A 21437-nucleotide genomic window follows, 5' to 3' on the forward strand; every position below is an offset into this window, starting at 1 on the left:
TTGATCAGCTATCATCAGAGAGGTTTCCTCCTGCAGTAGATGAGAGTAAATACCGAGACCCACAGCTGAACAATGTGTAAAGTCCTAAATAGAATGTCTCCATCAGTTCCCACGGCTCACCGCTCTGTGAACATTGTGGAAATGGAGGAGGAAAGATTGTAACAGACGGAGAGGGTGCAGGACATCAAGGAATCAAGGCTTTCTAAAAGATATTTGCTTTAAAATTTCAATTTATGAGTGTTGCCTCCATGTGCTTAAGAGTTTGGTGGCTTCAGAGGCCACAAGGAGAGCATCATCGGGAGGTACAGATGGCTGGGGGTCACTTTGGGTTCTGGTAACTGAACCCATATCTTCTGCAGTAGCAGCAAGTGCATTTAACCACTAAGTCAACTCTAGATCCCTCATCCCACTTCTGAAGACAGCGCCTTTCACTGAACCAGGAGCTCACTGACTGAGCCACCCTTGGTTGGTCATTGAGCTCCAGGAAACCTCCTGCATCTGCTTCCCAGAATTCCAATTCCCATGGATGCTATGATATTTGGCTATCAAAGTGGTTTGGGGTCTTGCTTCTGGGGCAAGCATTTGAGCAACGGAACCACCTCTGTAATCCCTATTTTTTTCCTTGAATATTAATGCAGGGTCAAGAGGTCTGTGCTAGTATACTCTAGTTTTTAAGATAAGAAAACTGGAGCCTAGGCAGGGCATGGAGTCTAAGGTAGCACAATTAGCAAGTGATGGGAATTGTAAATTGTTGGAGTGATTTTTTTAAGTGATAGATCAATGGGGGCCAGGGTTCTGGTCCCCTCTCCTCTGCTTTTTAACTTCAGAGTGAACTGGCAATGTGTTTAATTTTCAGCTTGCGTCTGCACATGGCAGGCCACCCTGGCTCTTTGCTTCTATGTTAATCTCTTGCTTTCCACACGTATTATACCTTGTAAAGAATCAAAAGAATAAGTATGACCCTCATTAGTGGAGGTGTCTGTATGAGTTTAAATATGGGATGTAGCAGCTGGTTTTGAACTTGGAGAGGTGCCGAAGCCTGCAGGTATCAGGCACCAAGCAACGCCTGTCTGAGTTGCGTCATTTCGTAAAATGTGAAACTGTCCCCTTCACACCCACAAGGATATTCTTAGTATCTGGATTTGGCTTTTTAACTAAAGAAGGGAAAGGACTTTACTTGCAAGTACAGTTGAGAAGGGTTTGGAATGTTGGACCACCCTGACTCCACTTTATGCTGAGGCAGAAAGTTGACTGCGCACATCTGATGTCCAGAGCGAATGCCCCCATTCACCACAAAGCAGGAGCCCCCTGAAGTGGCCATGCCCTAGATTCTCAGTTGCTTCATCTAAGTCTGAAAGTAGAATGACTAATATTTGATTTGCAACCCTGGGGTGGGTTTTGAGACGCCCTAGAGCACAGGGCCCTCTGATCCCAACTGTATGTGTACTGATAATTTTCTGTAAAACAAAATTTACTCTCACCCCATGCTATACACTGGGAGAAGAGAAATAATCATATCCAGACCAAGATAAATGGATGATGGCTGCTATCTCCAGAACTGAAAACAAGTGATCATGTTTCCTGTACAACTGCCCTTATTTAAATAAATAATGAGTAAACAATCATTAAGGTTCTACCTCACTGGACCCCATGCTTCAAGTGATACTAGGGAAGAACATAGAAATCCCTTGGAAAGGTTATTTTGTGAGCAATTCTGGCTGAGTGTTTTGTAGTTAAGGTTTATGGCAGCCAGGAATGATTGCAGTGGGTTGAAAATTACTCATTGCACACAGGAATTACCAAATGCCTTTCTGTTAGCACAGATCTAACACAACCTCACCTATCATTATCAGATCTGGGCACTGCCAGAGATATCTAAATTTAACATGAAAAACAACAGATGGAAAGAAACATCACCTTACCTGTGCTCTCCAGGTGTGAACCGTGACTCATTGTGGGGAAATTAAGAGCCTCAGAAAACAGTTAGCATAATGGCATGTTGTGCTAGAAACTGAAGGAAAGAAGGGAGGACAGAAGGAAGAAAGGATAGAAAGAAGAAAGAATGGAAGGAAGACATGATGGAAGGAGATGTGTGTGTGTGTGTGTGTGTGTGTGTGTGTGTTCATGTATGTATGTATGACTTGTTGGTTGGATGGATCAATGAATAAATAAGTATTGAATCATAGGTGTGAATTTCCATGGTCATAAAATAATTCTGTGGAACCCAAGTTCAGACATCATAGACAGGGGTAGATACTGAATAAGGATAATTGAACAAAAAGATTCCTATTTGGAAGTCTTCACTTACTTGAGGGCTGTTCTTAGCAGGAAAGGGATTAAAGGGGCCTCAAGAACAGTGTAAAGGAAATGAAAAGCTGTGTGTTGTCTTGGGCTATTATTTCTTATTTGTCTATTCAATAGGCAGAAAATGCAAAGGGATATGACTAGAAAAGCCACCACATGTTCTTTGAAATATGTGGAGACTGCGAGGAAATCTTTCTTGCATTTATAACATTTTCTATTCTTGATCAAATCAAAGGCTGCAACAGTTCATATCTAACTCTGTTCTTTTTTTCCCTATTCTCTTTGTTAGAAAAAGTATTAGTAGCAATGGAGTATTTTAAAAATTAGTTCAGAAAATGTTGCCATAATATAGAAATATTTATACTTATTTAACTGTTTGATTCCACTGCCTTTGAGACCATCAGAGAAGATTTCTCTCTGCATTGTCAAAGATAATCTGTTACTGTGTTTGTATCACTATTGGTGATATGTATCATATATCATGATGAAATAATAATTCAAGTGTACATTAAAGTGATTTTGGTATACTGGAGTCTAGATTAAATGATTATTACTATTCTGCATCCAGATGTGGAAATGTCTTTGGAAATGTAAAGAGAAATTTTATATCCATTTTCTTTGAATACAAGGAAAGTCATTGTAAATCACTGTTCTTCATATAATAATTCTGTGGGAATCTTTGAGCCCAAGGCAGTGGTATAAGGTTAAGAGATGGAATATTGTCATCAAACTCGGGAGGAAAATGAATATGCCCATAGATTTATGAGTGAGAACATGACCAACAAGACATCAAAATCAAGAGGTTCTAGTTGTTCACTGCTAAAATCAGGAGTCTGGAACAAAACGACAAAGACTTTGTAGAGATGAGAGAAGAGTCTATCACCTACCTATTACCTTCAGACTTGGTGATTTGCTTATTTTCTCTGTATTTATTTCAATAGATATTGGGCATTTTAAGGAGTGAATTTGGTGAGAACATTCATACAGTTGACAAAATATCCAAGCTTACTGATTTGATAACCTTAGATGATATGTATTAAATATTACTTAGTACAAATATGCAAGTGAACAGTAGGCACACATGACACCCACATGTTGTACTGACATTTCATGCTGATGATGCAACAAGCTAAGCACAATGCTGTTGTGACAAAGGGGAAAATCTGAGGTCTTAGTGTCTCCCAAGAAGAGCACCTAACTCAGGTTAAAGGTTTTAGAAACATTCACAAGAAGAAGAGATCTCTCAAATGACACATTTATTTAGGTAAAAGTCTAGGAGCTGCTAAGTTGCAAGATGATATGCGGTCAACTTTATAAATAAAACACGGATTTAGGAAACTCACAGTAGTAGTTTTCCTCTAGGGTCGACAACCTACACAGCCAAGGAGAGTTGACTAGGTTACAGTGTCAGGCATGAATTCCCTCCTACTGAGCAGGGCTTTAGGCCAATTAGGTGGCTGTTGGTTACCCCCAAGATACAAGTGCCACTAGTGTCCTGGGGATATCTCAGGTGTCTCATCAGTGTTGTACTTTGTAGGCTTTCCAGCTGGGTGGGACTATTGTTTGATTTTCTCCCTTGACAGCTTGAACACTATTCTACTATTTTTCTACTATTAGAAGCTCCTTCTACTATTAGTAGTAGTCCTTGTGGGTAAGGCTTAAAGGTCAGGTCCAGCTTGATTTATTTTAAGTTCTGAGATATCATATATATATATATATATATATATATATATATATATATATATATATATATGATATAAAAGAAACTGTCAAGCTGTTCTTAAAGTATTTGTCCTGATTTGACATCACTTCCATTAACGTATGTTCTTCTGTTGGTACCATTACCAATGCTTGAGGTATTTCTGTAGAAGCATGTGTGGGCTTCTGTGTGTGCATTTTAGCCATCCCAACACAATACAATGACATAGTCTTTTAGTTTCATTTTTAATTTCTCCAATGATCAATGGTGCTGGGTTTACCATGTGCATACTGGCTACTTTATGTGTCTTCTTTGTGAAATATCTGTTGAATCCATTTATTATTGCTTATATTTTTATCATGATTATATTTTTACCAGATTCATCTATGTATTCTGCATATATTTTCCTAGATCTGCCAATGGGTTTTATTAATAACATCTAATAAACACAACTTTCTTGCATGCTCACTATTCCTGCATTAGACCATTTTTCTCAAAATGGATTTGAAGATGGTTTGCCTTCCACTGTTTGTAAGGCTTTATCATCTCTGATGTTATATAGACGTGCATTTATCCTTACATTTTCCCCTGAAAATGAGATCAAAGAAGTTCACCAATTTAAAAGTGGAGATCTAATTGCTCTGGTGTTTGTTGAACAGACTTTTTTTTTTCTCTTCACTCAAATATTTTAGCACCTCTAGCAGTTTGAAAGAATGGCTTCCATAGGCTCATATATTGGAGCTCTTAGTCAACATGGAGTGGAACTCTTTGAAAAGATTAGAGGTGTGTCACTGGGGTGCTAAAAGTCCATGACAGGCCCAGTCTTTCTTTTTTATCTTTCAACCTGTAGATCAGGATGTAGCACTCAGCTACTGCTCCAGCTCCATGTGTACCTACATGCTACCATGCTCTCCTTTATGATGATAATGGACAAAACCCCTGAAACTATAAGCAAACTCCCAATTAAATGCTTTCTTTTATTTCTTGTTCCTTACAGCAACAGAACAGTGTTGGTACCAGGAATGGGGTATTACTGACAAGCCAGGCCATGGTATTTGTTGGGGGAATGTGGATTTTTGTACTGTGTACTAATGGGGTATACTGGTAGAAGAATAGGAGATAGTGGTGCTTAGAGCAATGCTGATAATGACATCTAACTTAAGAGGTTTTAGAAAAGAAGAATATTACTAAGTGGCCTAGAGACCATTCTTATAATATTTTACAAAGGATGTTACTGCTTTCTGCTCTCCTCTGAAAAATATGCTTGATGCTAAAGAGTTTTAAATTAATGGCCTTGGCAGAAGAGATTTCAAGACAGCCTAGCATTTATTGTGTCTTGTGGTTATTAGTGACTAGTCTTATGGAGACCTATAATGAAAAGGAGCAACCTGTAGAAGAAAAAACACAAAATGTACAGTATGAGGAGGAAAGGAGCACCAGGAAGTATAATGTATCTAAATCCTATGCTCAAGGAGATAAAAGTTCAAAGGAAAACTTGATGTCAAAGGGAATAAACTGAGTGATGACCTCAGGGCAAGACCCCACCCAGCTAAAGAAAAGCTTAAGCAAAGTGAAGGAAAACACCAAAACCAGAAAGTAGATGCAGATGTAATTGAATGAGGGAGGCATGCATGATCCAGCTCTAGTGAGCAGAAGAACTTGGCTCCATGTTCCAGCTCTAACATGCAGAAGAACCTGACAACTTGGCCACTTGGTTCTGGCTTTTGAGTCAAGGATACAAGAAAGAGTTATGAAATCACTATCTGTGATTAAGGGAAGCTGATGAAGCCAGGCATGTGTCAGGAGTGTCCCTGCATGGAGGCCCAAAGAGACCATGTGTTGGAAACACTAAGATATTGGAGATGCCAGAGCTGTGGGATATCTGCCAAGGAGTGCTATAGACTGGGCATGAAACCACCCTGAGTGAAAGAATTGTGTTTAAATCAACAAAACTGAAAGGAGTTGGAGAGCTGAAGAGATCTTTGGCATCAGGCATGGAGATGCAGAATTTGGAATTTGACATCCTGGTTTTTGGTGTTGCTCTGGTCCAATATTTCCTCACTATGCTTCCTTTTCTCCATTTTGGGATAAGGATGCATATGCTGTGCTGTTTTATATTGAAAGTGTGTAATTTGTCCTTTGACTTTATAGGTCAAAACAGTTAAGATATTGACTTAAGTCCCTGTAAAGACTGTGGACTTTTTAACAGGACTGAAAGACTATGGGGACTTGTGAAGTTAGACTGAATGGATTTTGCATTATGAGTGACCATAAGTCTACTGGGGTGGAGAAAGTGGAATATGCTGGTTTGAGCAAGAATGCTTGCTTTATGTTCATATATTTGAGTGCTTAATCAAAAGAGAATGAACCTCTTTGAAAGGATTAGAAGGATCAGGAGGTGTGGCCTTATTGGAGGAATTGTGTGATGGTTTGTATATGCTTGGCCCAGAGAGTGGCACTATTAGGAGGTGTTGCCTTGTTCGAGTAGGTGTGTCACTGGGGGCATGGGCTTTAATACCCTTGTCCTAGCTGCCTGGAAGCCAGTCTTCTCCCCACAGCCTTCAAATCCTCCTGTACCATGCCTGACTGGATTCTGCAGAGCTCCCACCTTGAAGGTAATGGACTGAACCTCTGAGCCTATAAGCCAGCCCCAATTAAATGTTGCTTTTATAAGAGTTGCCTTGGTCATAGTGTCTGTTTACAGCAGTAAAACCCTAACTAAGACAAAGAGTGTCAAGGGGATAGGCTTTGAATTTTCAAAGGCCCAGGGGAAGCATTGTGTCTCTTTTCTCCATCTTGTTCTGAAGATCAGGATGTAGCTCTTAGCTACTGCTCTAGCACTATCTATATGTCCATGCTCTCTACCATGATGATAATGATCTAAATCTTTGAAACTGTACGCAGGGCCCCAATTAAATACTTTCTTTTGTAAGAGTTGCTTTGATCATGAGGTCTATTTATAGCAGTAGAAAAGTCACTAAGACAGCACCTCTGTCAAAAACAACCAGTTGTTCCTATACCTCTATGATGTGGAAACCTAAGGGTTATTTGGAAAGTCAGTTGTGTTGGATGGTGTTTTCCTAGGGCAAACACATGAAGAAATGCTTTCCAAGTGGACACAGGTGAAAGACTAAGGCAGACTCATAAAGGAATGTTTAGCTAAAGCAGATACAGGTAAAGGACTTTCTGCTAAAGCAAGTATATGAAAGGCCATATGATAAAGGATTCTTTTCTGACAACATGCATATGCTGGACTGCCTTACATTGAATAATTGAGCACATTTGTAGGGACTCCATAGAAAGAAATGTGAAAAAAAACCCTTCTGGTGGTGTATTGGTGGCTTCTTGCTGCTTCTGCAGACTCAGGCTGATTGGCAGAGTGATATCAACTGAGTCAGACCCACATGCTGAGGCAAGACAGACACATGTTGAAGCAAGATCTGTGGAGGACACACTGATGTTTGAAGGGTATAAATAAGACTTGAGGGACAATGACAGAGGCTGGGCTAGGCTTGCTTATAGAGCTAGCTATGCAATGCTTATGGGTCTCACATCTTGACTGATCCTTAATTTGCTGAGAGAGGCAAAAATAATTTCTCCTGGCATCCTTCTGGTCCCTCCTGCTTACTTGTGCTGAGGCTGAGACCTGGTTGTCTTTGCTAGGTAGTGCCAACTGGACTGCTGGTATATCTGTGAAGTGTTTGGAAATAGATGGAGCTGTGTCCGCTGACCTGGGAACTGAACTATTGATTTCCAGACAACACAGATGGGAGTTGCTCCAAAGAACCTGTCCTAAACAGTTCCACTCCCCCCATCCCCTGTATCCTTTTTTCCCACTACCTCTTGTGGGTGGTGGGCTAAAAGGGAGGTTAAAGTGTTTAAGAACCATCATTAAAAATAGGTTTTAAAAAAAATTAAAGTTCACATATATGTCTGTTTTTCAAATCTCTATTCAATCCATGGATTTGCTCACCTGACTCTTTACCAAAGCCATACTGAATTGATTTGTGTGGTATTGTTAAGTTTTGAGATCAGAGCAAGGAGAGTCTTCCTCACTTTAAAAGTAGCTTAGTCCTCCTAGGCTTCAGTTAAAATCATGACCCCTTACCCTTCTATATAAATTATTGTAGAATTCCCATGTCAAATCAATAGCAGAAGTCTCACTGAGATTGGAATTGAGATTGCAGTTAAATCTAGAGATTAATTAAAAGAAAATCTTTTCATAACAAATCGGATTCCTTAATGTTGTGTCTTACAAATCATAAATATAGTGCATCACTCAGTTTGTGCACCCCTTCTTTTTCTCCAGTTCTTTGTAATTATCTGTATAAAGCGTTCCTATAATTTGGATTTTCAATGTCCTCCAAAGGTCCAGCTGTAAAGGAAAGGCCTCAGAGTGACACTGTTGGAAGGTAGTGGCCTTGTTGGAGGTGTTTAGTTCATAAATGATGTGAAGGGGTCTATGAGACCTGGCAACTTCCTCACCTTCATTCTCTTCTTGGCCATTAGGTACAAGGATTGGCTATACCACATGCTCCAGCCATGATGCATTCCATAGTTACAGGTCTAAAGTAATGGCCAAAACCAAATGTTTCTCTCTATAACTTAGTTGTTGTAGATATTTTGTTGTAACAACTAATAGTGGGGTCCTGCATATCTTTCATAAAATTTGCTCCTGATTATTAATTTATACTGAAGTCAAGCATTGGCTTCATTGGAAGCAAACCGGCATGTGGTGACTCATCTCTCTACTCTGTACTCAGGTAGCTGAGGGAAGAGCAGAACCAGTGAGTTTAAGGCTATGCAAATTCACAGAGAGCTGCAGGCCAGCCTGAGGCAGAGTGAGACCCTGTATCCATCACTAAGCTAAACTAAATTAAAATGGAAAGAAAACAAAAGCTGTAAGCAATCACGAACTTAATTGCTTTCTTAGTCTGACTTTTATTCTTGGAATTTTGTGTCCTCATTAGACTTACCTGTCTTAGAAAAAAAGCTACACAAAAATTGAATATACTTTTTTGCTTTAACATTATGTAGCTGTGTTTCTTTGGCTTGTTTATATTGTTATTTTTGAGATAGCATATCACTATTGTATTGCTTGCTGGCCTGGAACTCACTATGTGACAGACATAGTTGGTTTCAAATTCACAGAGACTCCTCAATTCTGCCTGGAGAGTTCTGGAACTAAGGTGGGCACAACCATACCCATACCACAGCTATATTTTCAAACTAATTTTTATGTACCTATGTTGGTCTTATATCTCCTTGGTTCATGCCATTGATTTAGCATTTAATAAGTTTAGTGAGAATGGACACCTACCTTCTCTTCCCATTAACAAGGAACTTGTATCTTCCACAACTCTGTAAATTTCAGAAGGAAACCTTGTTAAGCATCTTTCTCATCAAGTATTAGAGTTGCATGACTTTTGATTTTTCATTTTGTTAAATGAGTTACACTGACTGTTTCACACATGTCTGCTGTGAACAAATAACTGGCATGTTACATGTTATTCTTCCATGCTTGGGATTAAAACCCCCATATCCATTCTTTGGCAAGGAATATCATGCTCATAGTGAGTTATGGAATACATAGTGATAACACAATAAAAAAGAAAGGCAGAATCTACCAGTGCATGCGTGCTCAAGACCTACTCTGTACTAATCCACGCTATTAGATAACAGCCACAGAAGGCAAATATCAAAACATCTCTAGAAAGAAGTTCACTTAGACATTACTCAAAGAAAGAGTATTGGACTTGAACAAGCGCGGCTGGAGAATGAAAGATCCGGAACTGGAGTGCTTTGTTCCCAAGCAAGTTTGTTTTATCATTACATAATAATACACCATTTTGATTGTCTCTATCTACAAATCTCTGTGCACATCTACAGCTGCTGACCATAGTCTGTGCCATTTAGCAATCTTTAGTGGATACCTACTATGCTCAAGACATTGTTGAGCAACGTGTGGCTTTCTCTTTCCAACTGTTCAGTCATTTTCTCTGTAGTATTGTGGCCTTGTGGCCTTTGTTTCAGAAGATTCTCCTGGAACCCTTGCTGTGTCCCTTGCCTCTGGCGCCATTAATTCTTATTGCAGACAGACTCTGTATCAAAATGTCTGCCCAAGTTCTGAATTTGACAGCTGCAACTTCATTTTTCATCTCAAGGTCTTGGCTTCTGGATAAGATGAAATATGTATGGGATTCTATCCACAGCTTAGCCGTGGTTCTGTATAAGTAGATGCAGTCTATCAAGAAGATACTGTCTCCTCCAGATAGATACAAATCTGGCTGTGATAAGTGATGGTATCCCTTTCAACCCACACCTTCCTATTTATAAAATGTTCACACCTGATACAAACAACTGTGGCTTAATTCCAACAGCATTTCAAATACTGACTATGGCTGAGCCAAGATATGAAATGGAATAGGATGTAGAGGCTATGTAGCCCGAGAGGGTTGAATGGAAACTTTCCCCCATAAACTCACGTGTTTTAACTATTGGTCCCCAGCTGATGGTCCTACTGATAGAGTTTGTGGAATCTTGGGAAGGTAGACCCCAGCTCCATAGAGGAAGTAGCTCCCTGAACAGAGATACTGAGGCTATAACCCAGTTGTTGTTTCTCAGTTCCATCTCTTTCTGCTTCCTGACATAATATAATCAGTTGCTTTGTGTTCCTGCTGCCACAGCCAGGGGCATCTCCCACCACCATGGACCAGATGCTTTCAGACCATGATCCCAAAGAAATCTACCTGCCTTAAGTTCTTTCTTGTCATCCATTTGACCACAGCAGTAAGAAGAAGAAAAAAAATAATAGGTAGCCAACTCAGCTAAGTAATTTTCAAAACATTTACTAAGTATCTACCCACTTCTTTTTTCATTCATCATTTAGCAAATATTTATTAATTACCTACTTCTACAAAAGACTTGCCCAGAATTGGCAACAATAATTATCAATTAATAAACATGGCCATAGTCTCCAAAATGACCTAGATCTTTTATTTATCCTCCTATTTTTGAAGGTTTCTTTGTCTAGTCCTTAAATATCCCCTGCCTGGAACCCTGGGCTTCTCCATTTCAGCCCAGCTAGCTCCTGCTCAGCTCCACCGTCAACTACTCGGTGAGTGTCCCATGCCAATCCTTTATCCAACACATGACTTGTCCCTCTGTCAGCAACCACAGGAGTAGCATGGGTGGTTTTCCTTTTCAAGAATGACTGGGTGCCTATTTGCTTTCTTGACTGTTTCTTCTGTGTTTAGAAATAACCACAGGAGCAGGCTTTGACTATTGTACTCACAGTGAGAACCCTGATTGGAAACACACTTAGTATATATCATTTCTCCGTGTGTGTATATGTATGCATTCTCTCTCTCTCTCTCTCTCTCTCTCTCTCTCTCTCTCTCTCTCTCTCTGAATCTGAAGTTTACCACTTCAGCTAGATCTCTGTGCCAGCGAGCCCTGGGCTTCTACCCATCTGTACCTCTCTATTTCTGGAATTACAAGTGAGCACTGATGCACCTGGCTTTTGTATGAGTCCTTGAGAAGCAAACTCGGATCCTCATGCTTGCAGGACAAGTGCTTCACCAATTAAGTCATCTTCTCAGTTGCCCTTGCTATATATTCTTTAATCAGACAATCTGAAGAATAAGCAAACCTTTGGTGTCCTGAATACTGTGACCTCCATGCCTGCTCTGTCCTGATCCTTCCTTGCCTTTATTTCTTATAGCTAAGCGGCCAGACTCTGTGCTTGCTGTGGGCAGACCACTGCCGGCAACCTCTGAAATATTCAAACCAAAAGGAGGCCCTGAATTGTTAACAGAAATTAAGTTAATTCTATCAGATTTGTTTTCTAAGTGCTGGAATTAAGTAATAACTCCCCCCAATCTTTGTACATTTGATAAAAGTGTTAAGGGCTAAGTACTTACAGCCTCTTATTCTCAACAACTAGACCAATAATGAGTCTCTCTCTGCATTGAGCTGGCCTCAAACAGCTTCTCTGACCCAAGTTGAGAACAGTCTGGACCTATTGTATAAACATGAATATTTGAAAAGAAGTTTGACATGACCATTCATTAAAACAATAATAGGTTCCAGCCTAGGGCATGGACTTTGTACCAGGTTTATGATTCCCCTGTCAAAGTTCTGGGAATATCAAGAAAGTGAAGGCAGAAATAACGTTGAGAGCCAGAGGGCAGTTAGGAGTGCTGTGAGCTTTACCTTCCAAATACGACACGACTGTTATATTCATGAATTCACACCAGCTGAGGTTACCAGTACAAGAGCTGCACACCATCAAGCCAACCAAATTCAGCGTGGAGGTGGGAGGTGTTCATGATGCTCCAACCCAAACAGAAGAGCTCTTAAAGTTGATACCTGCTGGTAGAGGGAGACTCCTTTGGGGATACAGCCACTGCTAGGTGGCCCATACTCCAATGACTGACTAAATATCCAAGCACAGATGAACAGCATCAATTTGTCTTTGTGGCTTATTTTTAAAAAGAAAACATGAAGTTAGCAGCAGGACATGAGGACATGTGGAGAGGTGAGTTGAAGAGGGGAGTTGTATGATTGAAAATAATCACGTGTGTGTGTGTGTGTGTGTGTGTGTGTGTGTGTTTGGTGTATGTGTGTGAGAGAGAGACATTCTCAAAGAATCAACAGAGTAAGAAAAAAAATATTGTATTTGTTTGCATATAAGCTGATGTCTCTAAGAGTTTGTGTGGGTGAGAATGTCAACTTTCAGGGATGGGCCCTTGGGTGCTATGCTGGTGTAACCACACATGGCTAACTTGTTACTATGGAGATAAGGAACAAATCACAGTGTGTGCAAACACACACACACACACACACACACACACACACACACTAAACATAATAGGCAGGGTCTAAGGAAGTACATAAGCCCCAAGAGACCGACCATACAATGTGAGGGAATAATTTCATGAGACTCAGTAGAAGACACAGAGGAGAACCACAGCGCTTCAGAAATTCCTAGAAACCCAGCCGCAGTGCATCTGTGATATGCACTGTTTCAGGTCCGAAGGTTAAAAGGACAAGGTAATTCACAGTTGATCTATAGTCAATATCTCATATAATTAGACAACTTCAGCCCTTTAAGTCAATCAGGATTCTCCAGCATGGCTATAAACCTATTGATTTCAAAAATAATCTCAGAAATATTGCTTGGATACTTTGATAAACAAAGCATTTTACATGAATTGTCTCATTGATTTTCTTCAGAGTCCCATTGTTTTTAATTTTGAAATAATGATAGATTCATACAAAGTTGCAAAACCAGGGCAAAGGTCTGTGATCCTCATCCCCGCTTGCTTTGGTAGTGATATCTTACCTAGAACGCAGAACTGTGTGCCTGGGCACACAGTCATCAGATAGACTACTGCTCTCATTAAGTTTGTAGTGATGTGTTCAGTTAGGATGCGCTCTTTCTGAGGACCACTGTGAGAGTGTACCCCAAACTGGGAGACTGAAAACAATGAGGACTTATTGTTCAATTGTTCTGAAGTTAGGCCTCCAAAATCAAGGTGTGAGAACCACAGGTCGTCACAGGTCGTCCTTGTTTCTGGAATGTGCCAAGTCTCTCTGACTTGCATTGGCTTGTTTCAACATAACTCCCGTCCGTGTCCGTGGCTTTGTTATTATGTGTCCTTTATGTGTTTGTCTATATCTCAATTTCCTTTTAAATGTTAGCAATTAGGTAGCTTCCTGGGTTAGGGCCCATCCTCACCTCTATTGACTGCAAAGACTGCCTTTTAAATATTGATTTACTTTTATGCATACATTTGCCTGCATGTAAGAATAGGCACCATATGTGTACAATGCCAGAGAAGACTAGATCTATTGGAACTGGAGCTACACATGAGTGTGGATTGCTGTGTAGCTGCTGAGAGCTGATCCCTGATTCTTTATACGTATGCATGGCCACTTTGCCGTGGTCCCTGCTCTCTAACCCCCACCCCCCATTTCTTAATGGGACATATCCCAGGCCCCCAAGAGATGGGATCTCGGTACATTTTATTGGGGTGAGCAGATTACACTCCTTCACAATTCACCCACCAACATTCCTATCTCACATAGAAAAACAAAGAAGACAAAGGGATGGTGGAATAATGTGCCTAAAATTTTACACGCAGAAAATGATGAATTCTAAATCTGAATCCTATCTGTTTCACTATGGAGGCTGCTTCCCCACAGCAAGGCTCCCTGTTTATGTAGAAATGAAACTAGGTAAAAACTGGCAGAAACATACCCATCTCAGCACCAGACAACAGACATTGGCTGATGTCCATCTGTGCGGGAGGCGGGGGGGGGGGGTGGCGGGGGGTGATTGTCCTGCAGTCTCTTGGGAATAATTCACATAGTCCCAGAGAAACAGAATAAACTAGATATGTCATTAGAGTTCTCCATTGCAAAGGGAGTCTGTGTGCAATTATATTATTTTTTATGTGGATGAGTGTTTTGTCTGTATTTATGTCTGTGTACAACCCACATGCCTGGTACTCATCAAAGTCAGAAAACGGCTTTAGATACCCTGGAACTATAGTTACAGGTGATTTTAAATGCGATGTTGGTTATGGGTCTTGAACCATGTAGTTCTGAAAAGCAGCCAATGCTCTTAACCATTGAGCCATCATTCCAGTCCATAACTACTTCTTGTTCTTCTGGTTCTGGTTCTGGTTCTGGTTCTGGTTCTGGTTCTTGTTATTATTATTATTATTATTGTCAAAGACTTGTGGTTCCGCCATTTGATCCTATCAAGCAAACATACTACATCCTTCATTACTTGTGCCTGGAACATGACTACTTAACAATGGCTAATCCTTCTTATGCCATTTGCCGCTCTGTTGGGAGATGGTCCCTTCATCTCTATGTTTCAGAAACAAGGGATCTTTGTCTATTCCTCGTGTCTTCTCCCATTGTCCTCATGACTTTGGCAACATTTGCCTCCCACGTCTCAGTGATACTCTTCGCCTTCTTCCCTATGTCTAAGTCTTGATGGTTGACCTCAAGTCCCACAGCTCCAGCTGGCTAACTGCTTGATGTTTTCCTACTATGCAAGTAGAAGGCACCCCTGAGTATCTGATACGCACTGCTTCCTGTTGTTCTAATGGTGCGTATGGAGGTCTTATTTTCCTTTCTAGACTCTTTATATGTTGAAGACGGAAACTTCCACCTTTTTTTCTGCAGACCTTCATAATACACATGATACTCTCAGTGCAAGGCACTGAGTTCTGCAGAGTCACAATGTCACAAGTAGCTTTTGCACAGAGCCACAAAAACTCTGAAGATGGAAGACTGCTGTCTCTAGACCTCAGTGCCATGCAGTGGAGGTTTTATCTGGGGGTCTAGGCTTGCCGTACTCCATTATGCTTCTGTGACTATACAATGAAACTATGTTTCATAAAAGTTTTGAATGTCATAACTTATAGCGTAGCATTATAAAAGAGATGAAAACCAATCGGCCTACAACTTCATACACCTGTGATTTTTATAGGTACTTCAGGAAATAACTTATTATACCACAAGACAAATAACAAGTGCTATACATAGCTTATCATGCTACTTGGCTTTTTTAGTTAACATTTCTTGAGCACTTACTTTGCTAAGCATATGAATAGATGATCAGTATTTTCACGAGTGGAGTGACATTGTTTGAGACATTCAACACCCCTCCCATTCACTTCAGAAATTTCAGCTGGTTTCATGCTATGTGGCAGACACAATACTGAGTGTTTACTACACATTCTGAAGAAGAAAAACAGACCTCTTGCCCACACAGGTGCTACTCTGCTAAGGGAATGTTCAGTTCTATGCTTCCTAGGACAACTCTACTTCAGTGATTGTCAATGGATCTGGTTCTCCTTGGAGGAACAATAATTCCTTGGTGGACACAAGACAGTACTTGGAAATTTACATGTACACACACACACACACACACACACAAACACACACAGAGATTACATACAGAATTAACTTTAAATAAAAAATAAATCTGATATTTAAGTAAAAGCAAGAACTATAAGAAGATGCCCTATTACCAAAGAACAGATAAGGGAAGGTTAGTAGGCAGAAAAACATCAAATAACTGCTTACCATGCTATTCATGGTTTGATTAAAGCCAGTCCCCTGGATTATGTCTCTGGTTCTGAGATGCTGCTTGAGAACAATGGCGGGCTATGTCTAGTTTCATGGCTGATGTTGCTTGAGAACAATGGCGGGTTATGTCTAGTTTCATGGCTGATGTTGCTTGAGAACAATGGCGGGCTATGTCTAGTTTCATGGCTGGAAAGCCGACTTTCCTTGATGTGATTGGTTTGGAAATTTACTTCCAAGAAAATACAAGTATTGACCTGGATGTAAAATCAATGTTTCAAATGTTTTTCCTTTTATGAAGACAAGAGAGCAATTTCACATATACTTGGGCATGCATGCTGTGTAAGCTAGCTGGAAAGGAAGGGGGTGTTCACAGAGGCTGCAGAGAACATTTCACAGGCACTCACTCGAGTGCATTGTTAGCATGTCTACCAATTCATACATTGTTAGATATGAACAATTACTGATGTGTGCATCCATCACTCATTGATGTACCAAAATATCAGCACCAAAGTACATCTGAAAACCTCCCGTTGGAGGATTCAGAATCCTGGAAGTGATAAAATATTAATACAAACCTAAATAAAATGTATCAAAATCTCTAAAAACAATATACTTTTGTTCAGTCAATCAAGGTCTTGTTTCTTTCCTTTTTACAGGAAAAAATTAATTTTCTTTATAGGGTGTTGTTTTATATGCCTTGTTTATAGGTGAACAGCTAGAAGGTGATTTTTACCAGTGAAATTCAGTTGTGGGATCTACTTGGGTTTGACAGGAACTTCTATACCACCTGATCCTAGTTTCTTGTTAATGGTGATGATGGCTAAGTATGACTGTCAACTTGTTTGGCTTGAGATGTACCAGGGTATTAGCTCACGGATGTATTTGTGAGGTTATTTCCATGAAGTATTAACTAAGGGGGAAAGCCCTGAGCTGCGTGGGCGGCACCATCCCATAGGCTAGAGGCCAAGCTAGAGGAAGTGAGACAAAGGAGAAATCTCACACGGGTGGGCACTGTCTTTATTTCCTGTCCAACGTGCTATGTGCTACTTTGTTCTACTGTGTGGTGCCTGTCATGTCAGAGACAAACCTCTAAACCATGAGGCAAAATGAGCGATTCCTCTCTTTAGGTTTATCTCTTAGTTACTTCAGCTGTAGCTATAGAAAAGCAACTTATGCAAGTGGCAAGTGATACCATGAGATTATCAACTCCAATACATTCATTAGAGTCATTCTCTTAGCAAAATGCCAACAGAATAGACAATTTCGGTGTTTCATAGCATGACACAGGCAGTGCTGTTCCCGATTCCCCACCTACTTGGGAGGAAAGTTTTTTTTTTTTTTTTTTTAATGACAGAATCCATGATTTGTTCTAGATCATAGCTCATGGAGAGGCAGTCAGGTTCCACTGCTGCTGCACTGGTGTCCAGCCTCCTGTGTTTCGTAGCCTAGAGTTCAAGCCCATGGACTGGTCCTACTCACAAACAGGGCAATTGACATACCTCAAGAAGCTCAATGGAGAAAACCCTTCCTAAACATGCCCCAATTCTTCTAGCTGATTCTAGGTCCTGCCAAGATGGCCATCGATCGATCGATCGATATTAACTGCTACATTGGGCATGAGAGTTAGGAGGTTTGAACCATATCAGAAACAGAAGGAGACAGTGGGTTCTACAGAGAGTATCACATGACTCATTATATAAAGTGTGGGTTTATTTTAAATGTACTTGGCACAAAATTGAGCATTAGCAGATGAAGGTAACATTGACCTTTTCTTGTGTTTTTGTTTTGTTATATAATACCCTTTACTTCATTCATTCTGCCAGCAAACAACATTTTAGCTCTGTACGTGTGTTCCTGCAGCACAGATGACCTTCATTTCATTTCTTGTTCCATGAATGTAGCCACTTGGCCATTTTTATACCCTGCAAGATGAACATTTTGTTAACTGTTTTTGTAAGATTTTTCTCCTCCACTGATCTCTGTATCTGGGTATTTACCTAACTCTTTTGTAGCTTTCCCAAAAGCTTGGATCAAGCAGGGACAGTATTATATATTTTTTAATAAAGCTATAGAGTGCAGTGACTCTTGGTGTGAGGCACTCATCAGTTGTTCACAAGTTGTTCCTGAGGTTTTAAACCTGTGATTCACCATCAGCTCATGTGTGCTTGGAGCCTTTGCTAGGTTTTGTTTCATGAACTTTACAAAGGTCTGCTGTAAGTTTGCTGCAGTGCTGGTTGGAAAAAAGATTTTTCTTTTGTAGGCTCCAAATGCAGTACTCAGAGTACTAGAAAAAAAAAAACTGACTTAGAGATCATAATTTTTATCTCTGTATTTTTCTAAAGCATAGCCTCAAATAAATATTGGAATGATTGACAGCTAGTAGGTGTGTTTCCTTCTAATTTGAAAACGAATTTTAATTTAACCTTCACATTGTTGAGGAAAAGTATTACCATTCACTCAGTAATTAGACTTAATTGGTCTGAGGATTTAAATGTTGCCCTGACACCAAACATTTCAAACTATGCATATTTCACTGCTTTAAATCAACTCCTGAGACCACAGTTAGGAGATATATTTAATCAGCCGGTGCGATGCTTCTGTAAGCAAATGAGTTTCAGAGCTCAGTGGCTGATATTTGGAAATCAAAATTAAAACCAAACATAAAAGCAGTGTACTTCCTACTCTGTCTAGACCATAAATGACAATAATTCTTTTTAATGTCAGAGACGGTGGGTCTAGATGGCTTTTTTTCTGTCTTTCAATCAGCATTTGACATCAGATAGCTACATCAAATATTTATTAAACATCACACATGCTTTAACCTTTGGGTTCAATTTTTCTCATTGTTTTAACTTGAAAAATGATTTATTCAGTATTTCATGGTGGGTGTTTTTTAGCTGCCTCTGCGTGTGCGTGTTTGTGTGTGTGTGTGTGTGTGTGTGTGTGTGTGTGTGTGTGCACCATATGTGTGCAGTGCCTGAGGTGACCAGGAGAGGGAGCTCAATTCCCCAAAGCTTGAGGTACAGATGGTTGTTAGTTACTTTGTAGGTGCTGGGAACTGAAGCTGAATCCTTTAGAAGAGCATTTAGCCACTGAGCCATCCTTCTAACCCATGACTGACTTCCTAGCATGCACTAAAATAAGCATCACCATGTGTTTCTATGAGACAACAGGTCCTTTTCTATCTCATAGAAAGACATTAATTTAAAATACAATACACCTTAACTTTGTCTAAATTTTGTCCCCCGCTCCCAACTCATGCTCCAAATTTCTGAAGATTAAGACATAGCCCATTGTGGAACCACTGGGACATTTGGTCTTACATTGAGCACATTATCAAATTTGGATCATTTAAATAAATTCTCTTGTAATTTTTTATAACTTAAATTGAGTTAGGAAGCCATCTATTTTTAAGGCATAGACCTGCAGACACATGAATCTAATGTCAACGGTACCCAGCTTTTCTAATATCCAAAAAGGGAAAAATTTAGCATTGACGTTAGAAGTGAGAGAAAAAGACTAAGTCTTAATGACTGTGTCATCATTGTAATGAAGGTATTTAATTTATAGCACAAGTGAAAATATGTCTTTGCCATGAGGGGATGAGGGGACTGTATAAGCTGATCACTGGCCAACAAATGCTAGTGGAGTCTGTCTCCCACGTCACTGGCAGCACAGGACTCTACAGGCACTGTCCACTGTCCACTGTCCACTGTGTCAGGAGAACAAAACAATCATTTTCACCGAGAACCCGAATTATAACCAACTGTGTCACTTACTACTCTGCTTGATGAACATCTTAGCTATGTAATCACCCCACTTTCTTAACTCCATCTGAAGCTGGGCTTTGTAAATTACAAATGGAAGAAAAGGGCAAGTAACTTGCCCAGAATCACAAAGATGGGTGCAATGATCTAGAAGTAATGGGTACAGGCCACGAGGGAACAGAGGGCCCCACCTCTGAGTATGACAGGAAGAGGAGGGGAAGGCTGAAGGATCTGCATGTGTGGACATTGAAGAACAGTTTCCTGGTAGTTGATTCATGAAACAAATGAGGAGAAAAGGGTGTCCAAGTATATAGACTGACTTTGATTACATTTGATAAGTGACTGGGTAAATAAGTAAATTATCATGCCCTTTCCCCCAAAGATTGCTCAGAGGCTCTCTCTAGTATCTTAGGATGCTTTAATCATCTACACCAGAAATCTAAGATTTCTTCTCTCCTGATAACATCCTTCAAGTTTGACATTCTGCAGAATGTGGGAAACACTGGCATCCATGGTCCAAAGCAGGCCACAGCGGAAGATAAAGAAGAAGGTTGTGTGGACAGAAACTCAAGTAGGTTGAAGCTTGTCGGCTTCTTTTATTAAGTAGGTCTGTTTGTTATTTGGAAGGAATTTGGAATTTGTGACATATTGTATCTTTAATAGAGTTTGGACAATCCTTTATGGGCAATCAAGGAATATTAATGAAATGAAATGATCGAGCAGATCTATATGAGTTTGGGAAATCCTCCTGTGTGAAGAGTGGGGTAAAAGAGCAAGAGCAAGCAGACAAGCAAACTATGAACCCTCCAGTGGAATGGATCAACATACAGAAGGGTCTTGCCTGGACTGTATCAGTGGCAATGAATATGGATGGAAATGTAAGTAGAGGCACATACATGCAAAGAGTTCTATACAACTGCTCAGCATGCCCAGAATGAGAAACTGGAGATGTTCCGCTTTAAAAGAGCATCTATGTTCTAAATCCCAGCGCCTCAAGCCTCAGGGAGCATCGTGAAAAGGGAGCCAGGAAGACAGTAAGAGCAGAGAGAGCAGCTATCTGTGAAAACAGTGTCTGCGGGACCTGTCAGTGCAGCTGCACACATGAGCTCACCCACAGTAGCTGTGGCTGCATCTACAGTACAAAGTCAAGCCAGGCCCAGTCTCAGTACATCTGTGAGAAGGGCTCAGGAGTCCCACAGTTATCAGAGGAGTTCATGGTAACTGATCACTGCTGGGAGAGTGAGAGTCAGTCCTCTTCAGGGATGCAGACCCTGAAGGACTGCCCGTGTTTAGTGCATCATGGTCATACATCTATGCACATATAGGTGGTAATAAATGCACCCAATTAATATTAAAAGAGAGACAGTGGGGAAAAACAGAGGGAGAGAGTGATGGAGAGGGGAGGGGACACATGACGTGAGAAGTGGTGAGAGAAATTGGACGTGAGGAAATGTGGTCACAGATTCCACTCAAACACATGATAAGCTTGTGTAAATATAAAACAAAATATTTTAAAAGTTACACATATGCATGTATAAAGTGTATATAATCTTCCA

This window comes from Mus caroli, unplaced genomic scaffold (genome assembly GCF_978045245.1).
Source record: "Mus caroli unplaced genomic scaffold, Mus_caroli_1 scaffold_2, whole genome shotgun sequence".
Taxonomy (NCBI): Eukaryota; Metazoa; Chordata; class Mammalia; order Rodentia; family Muridae; genus Mus; species Mus caroli.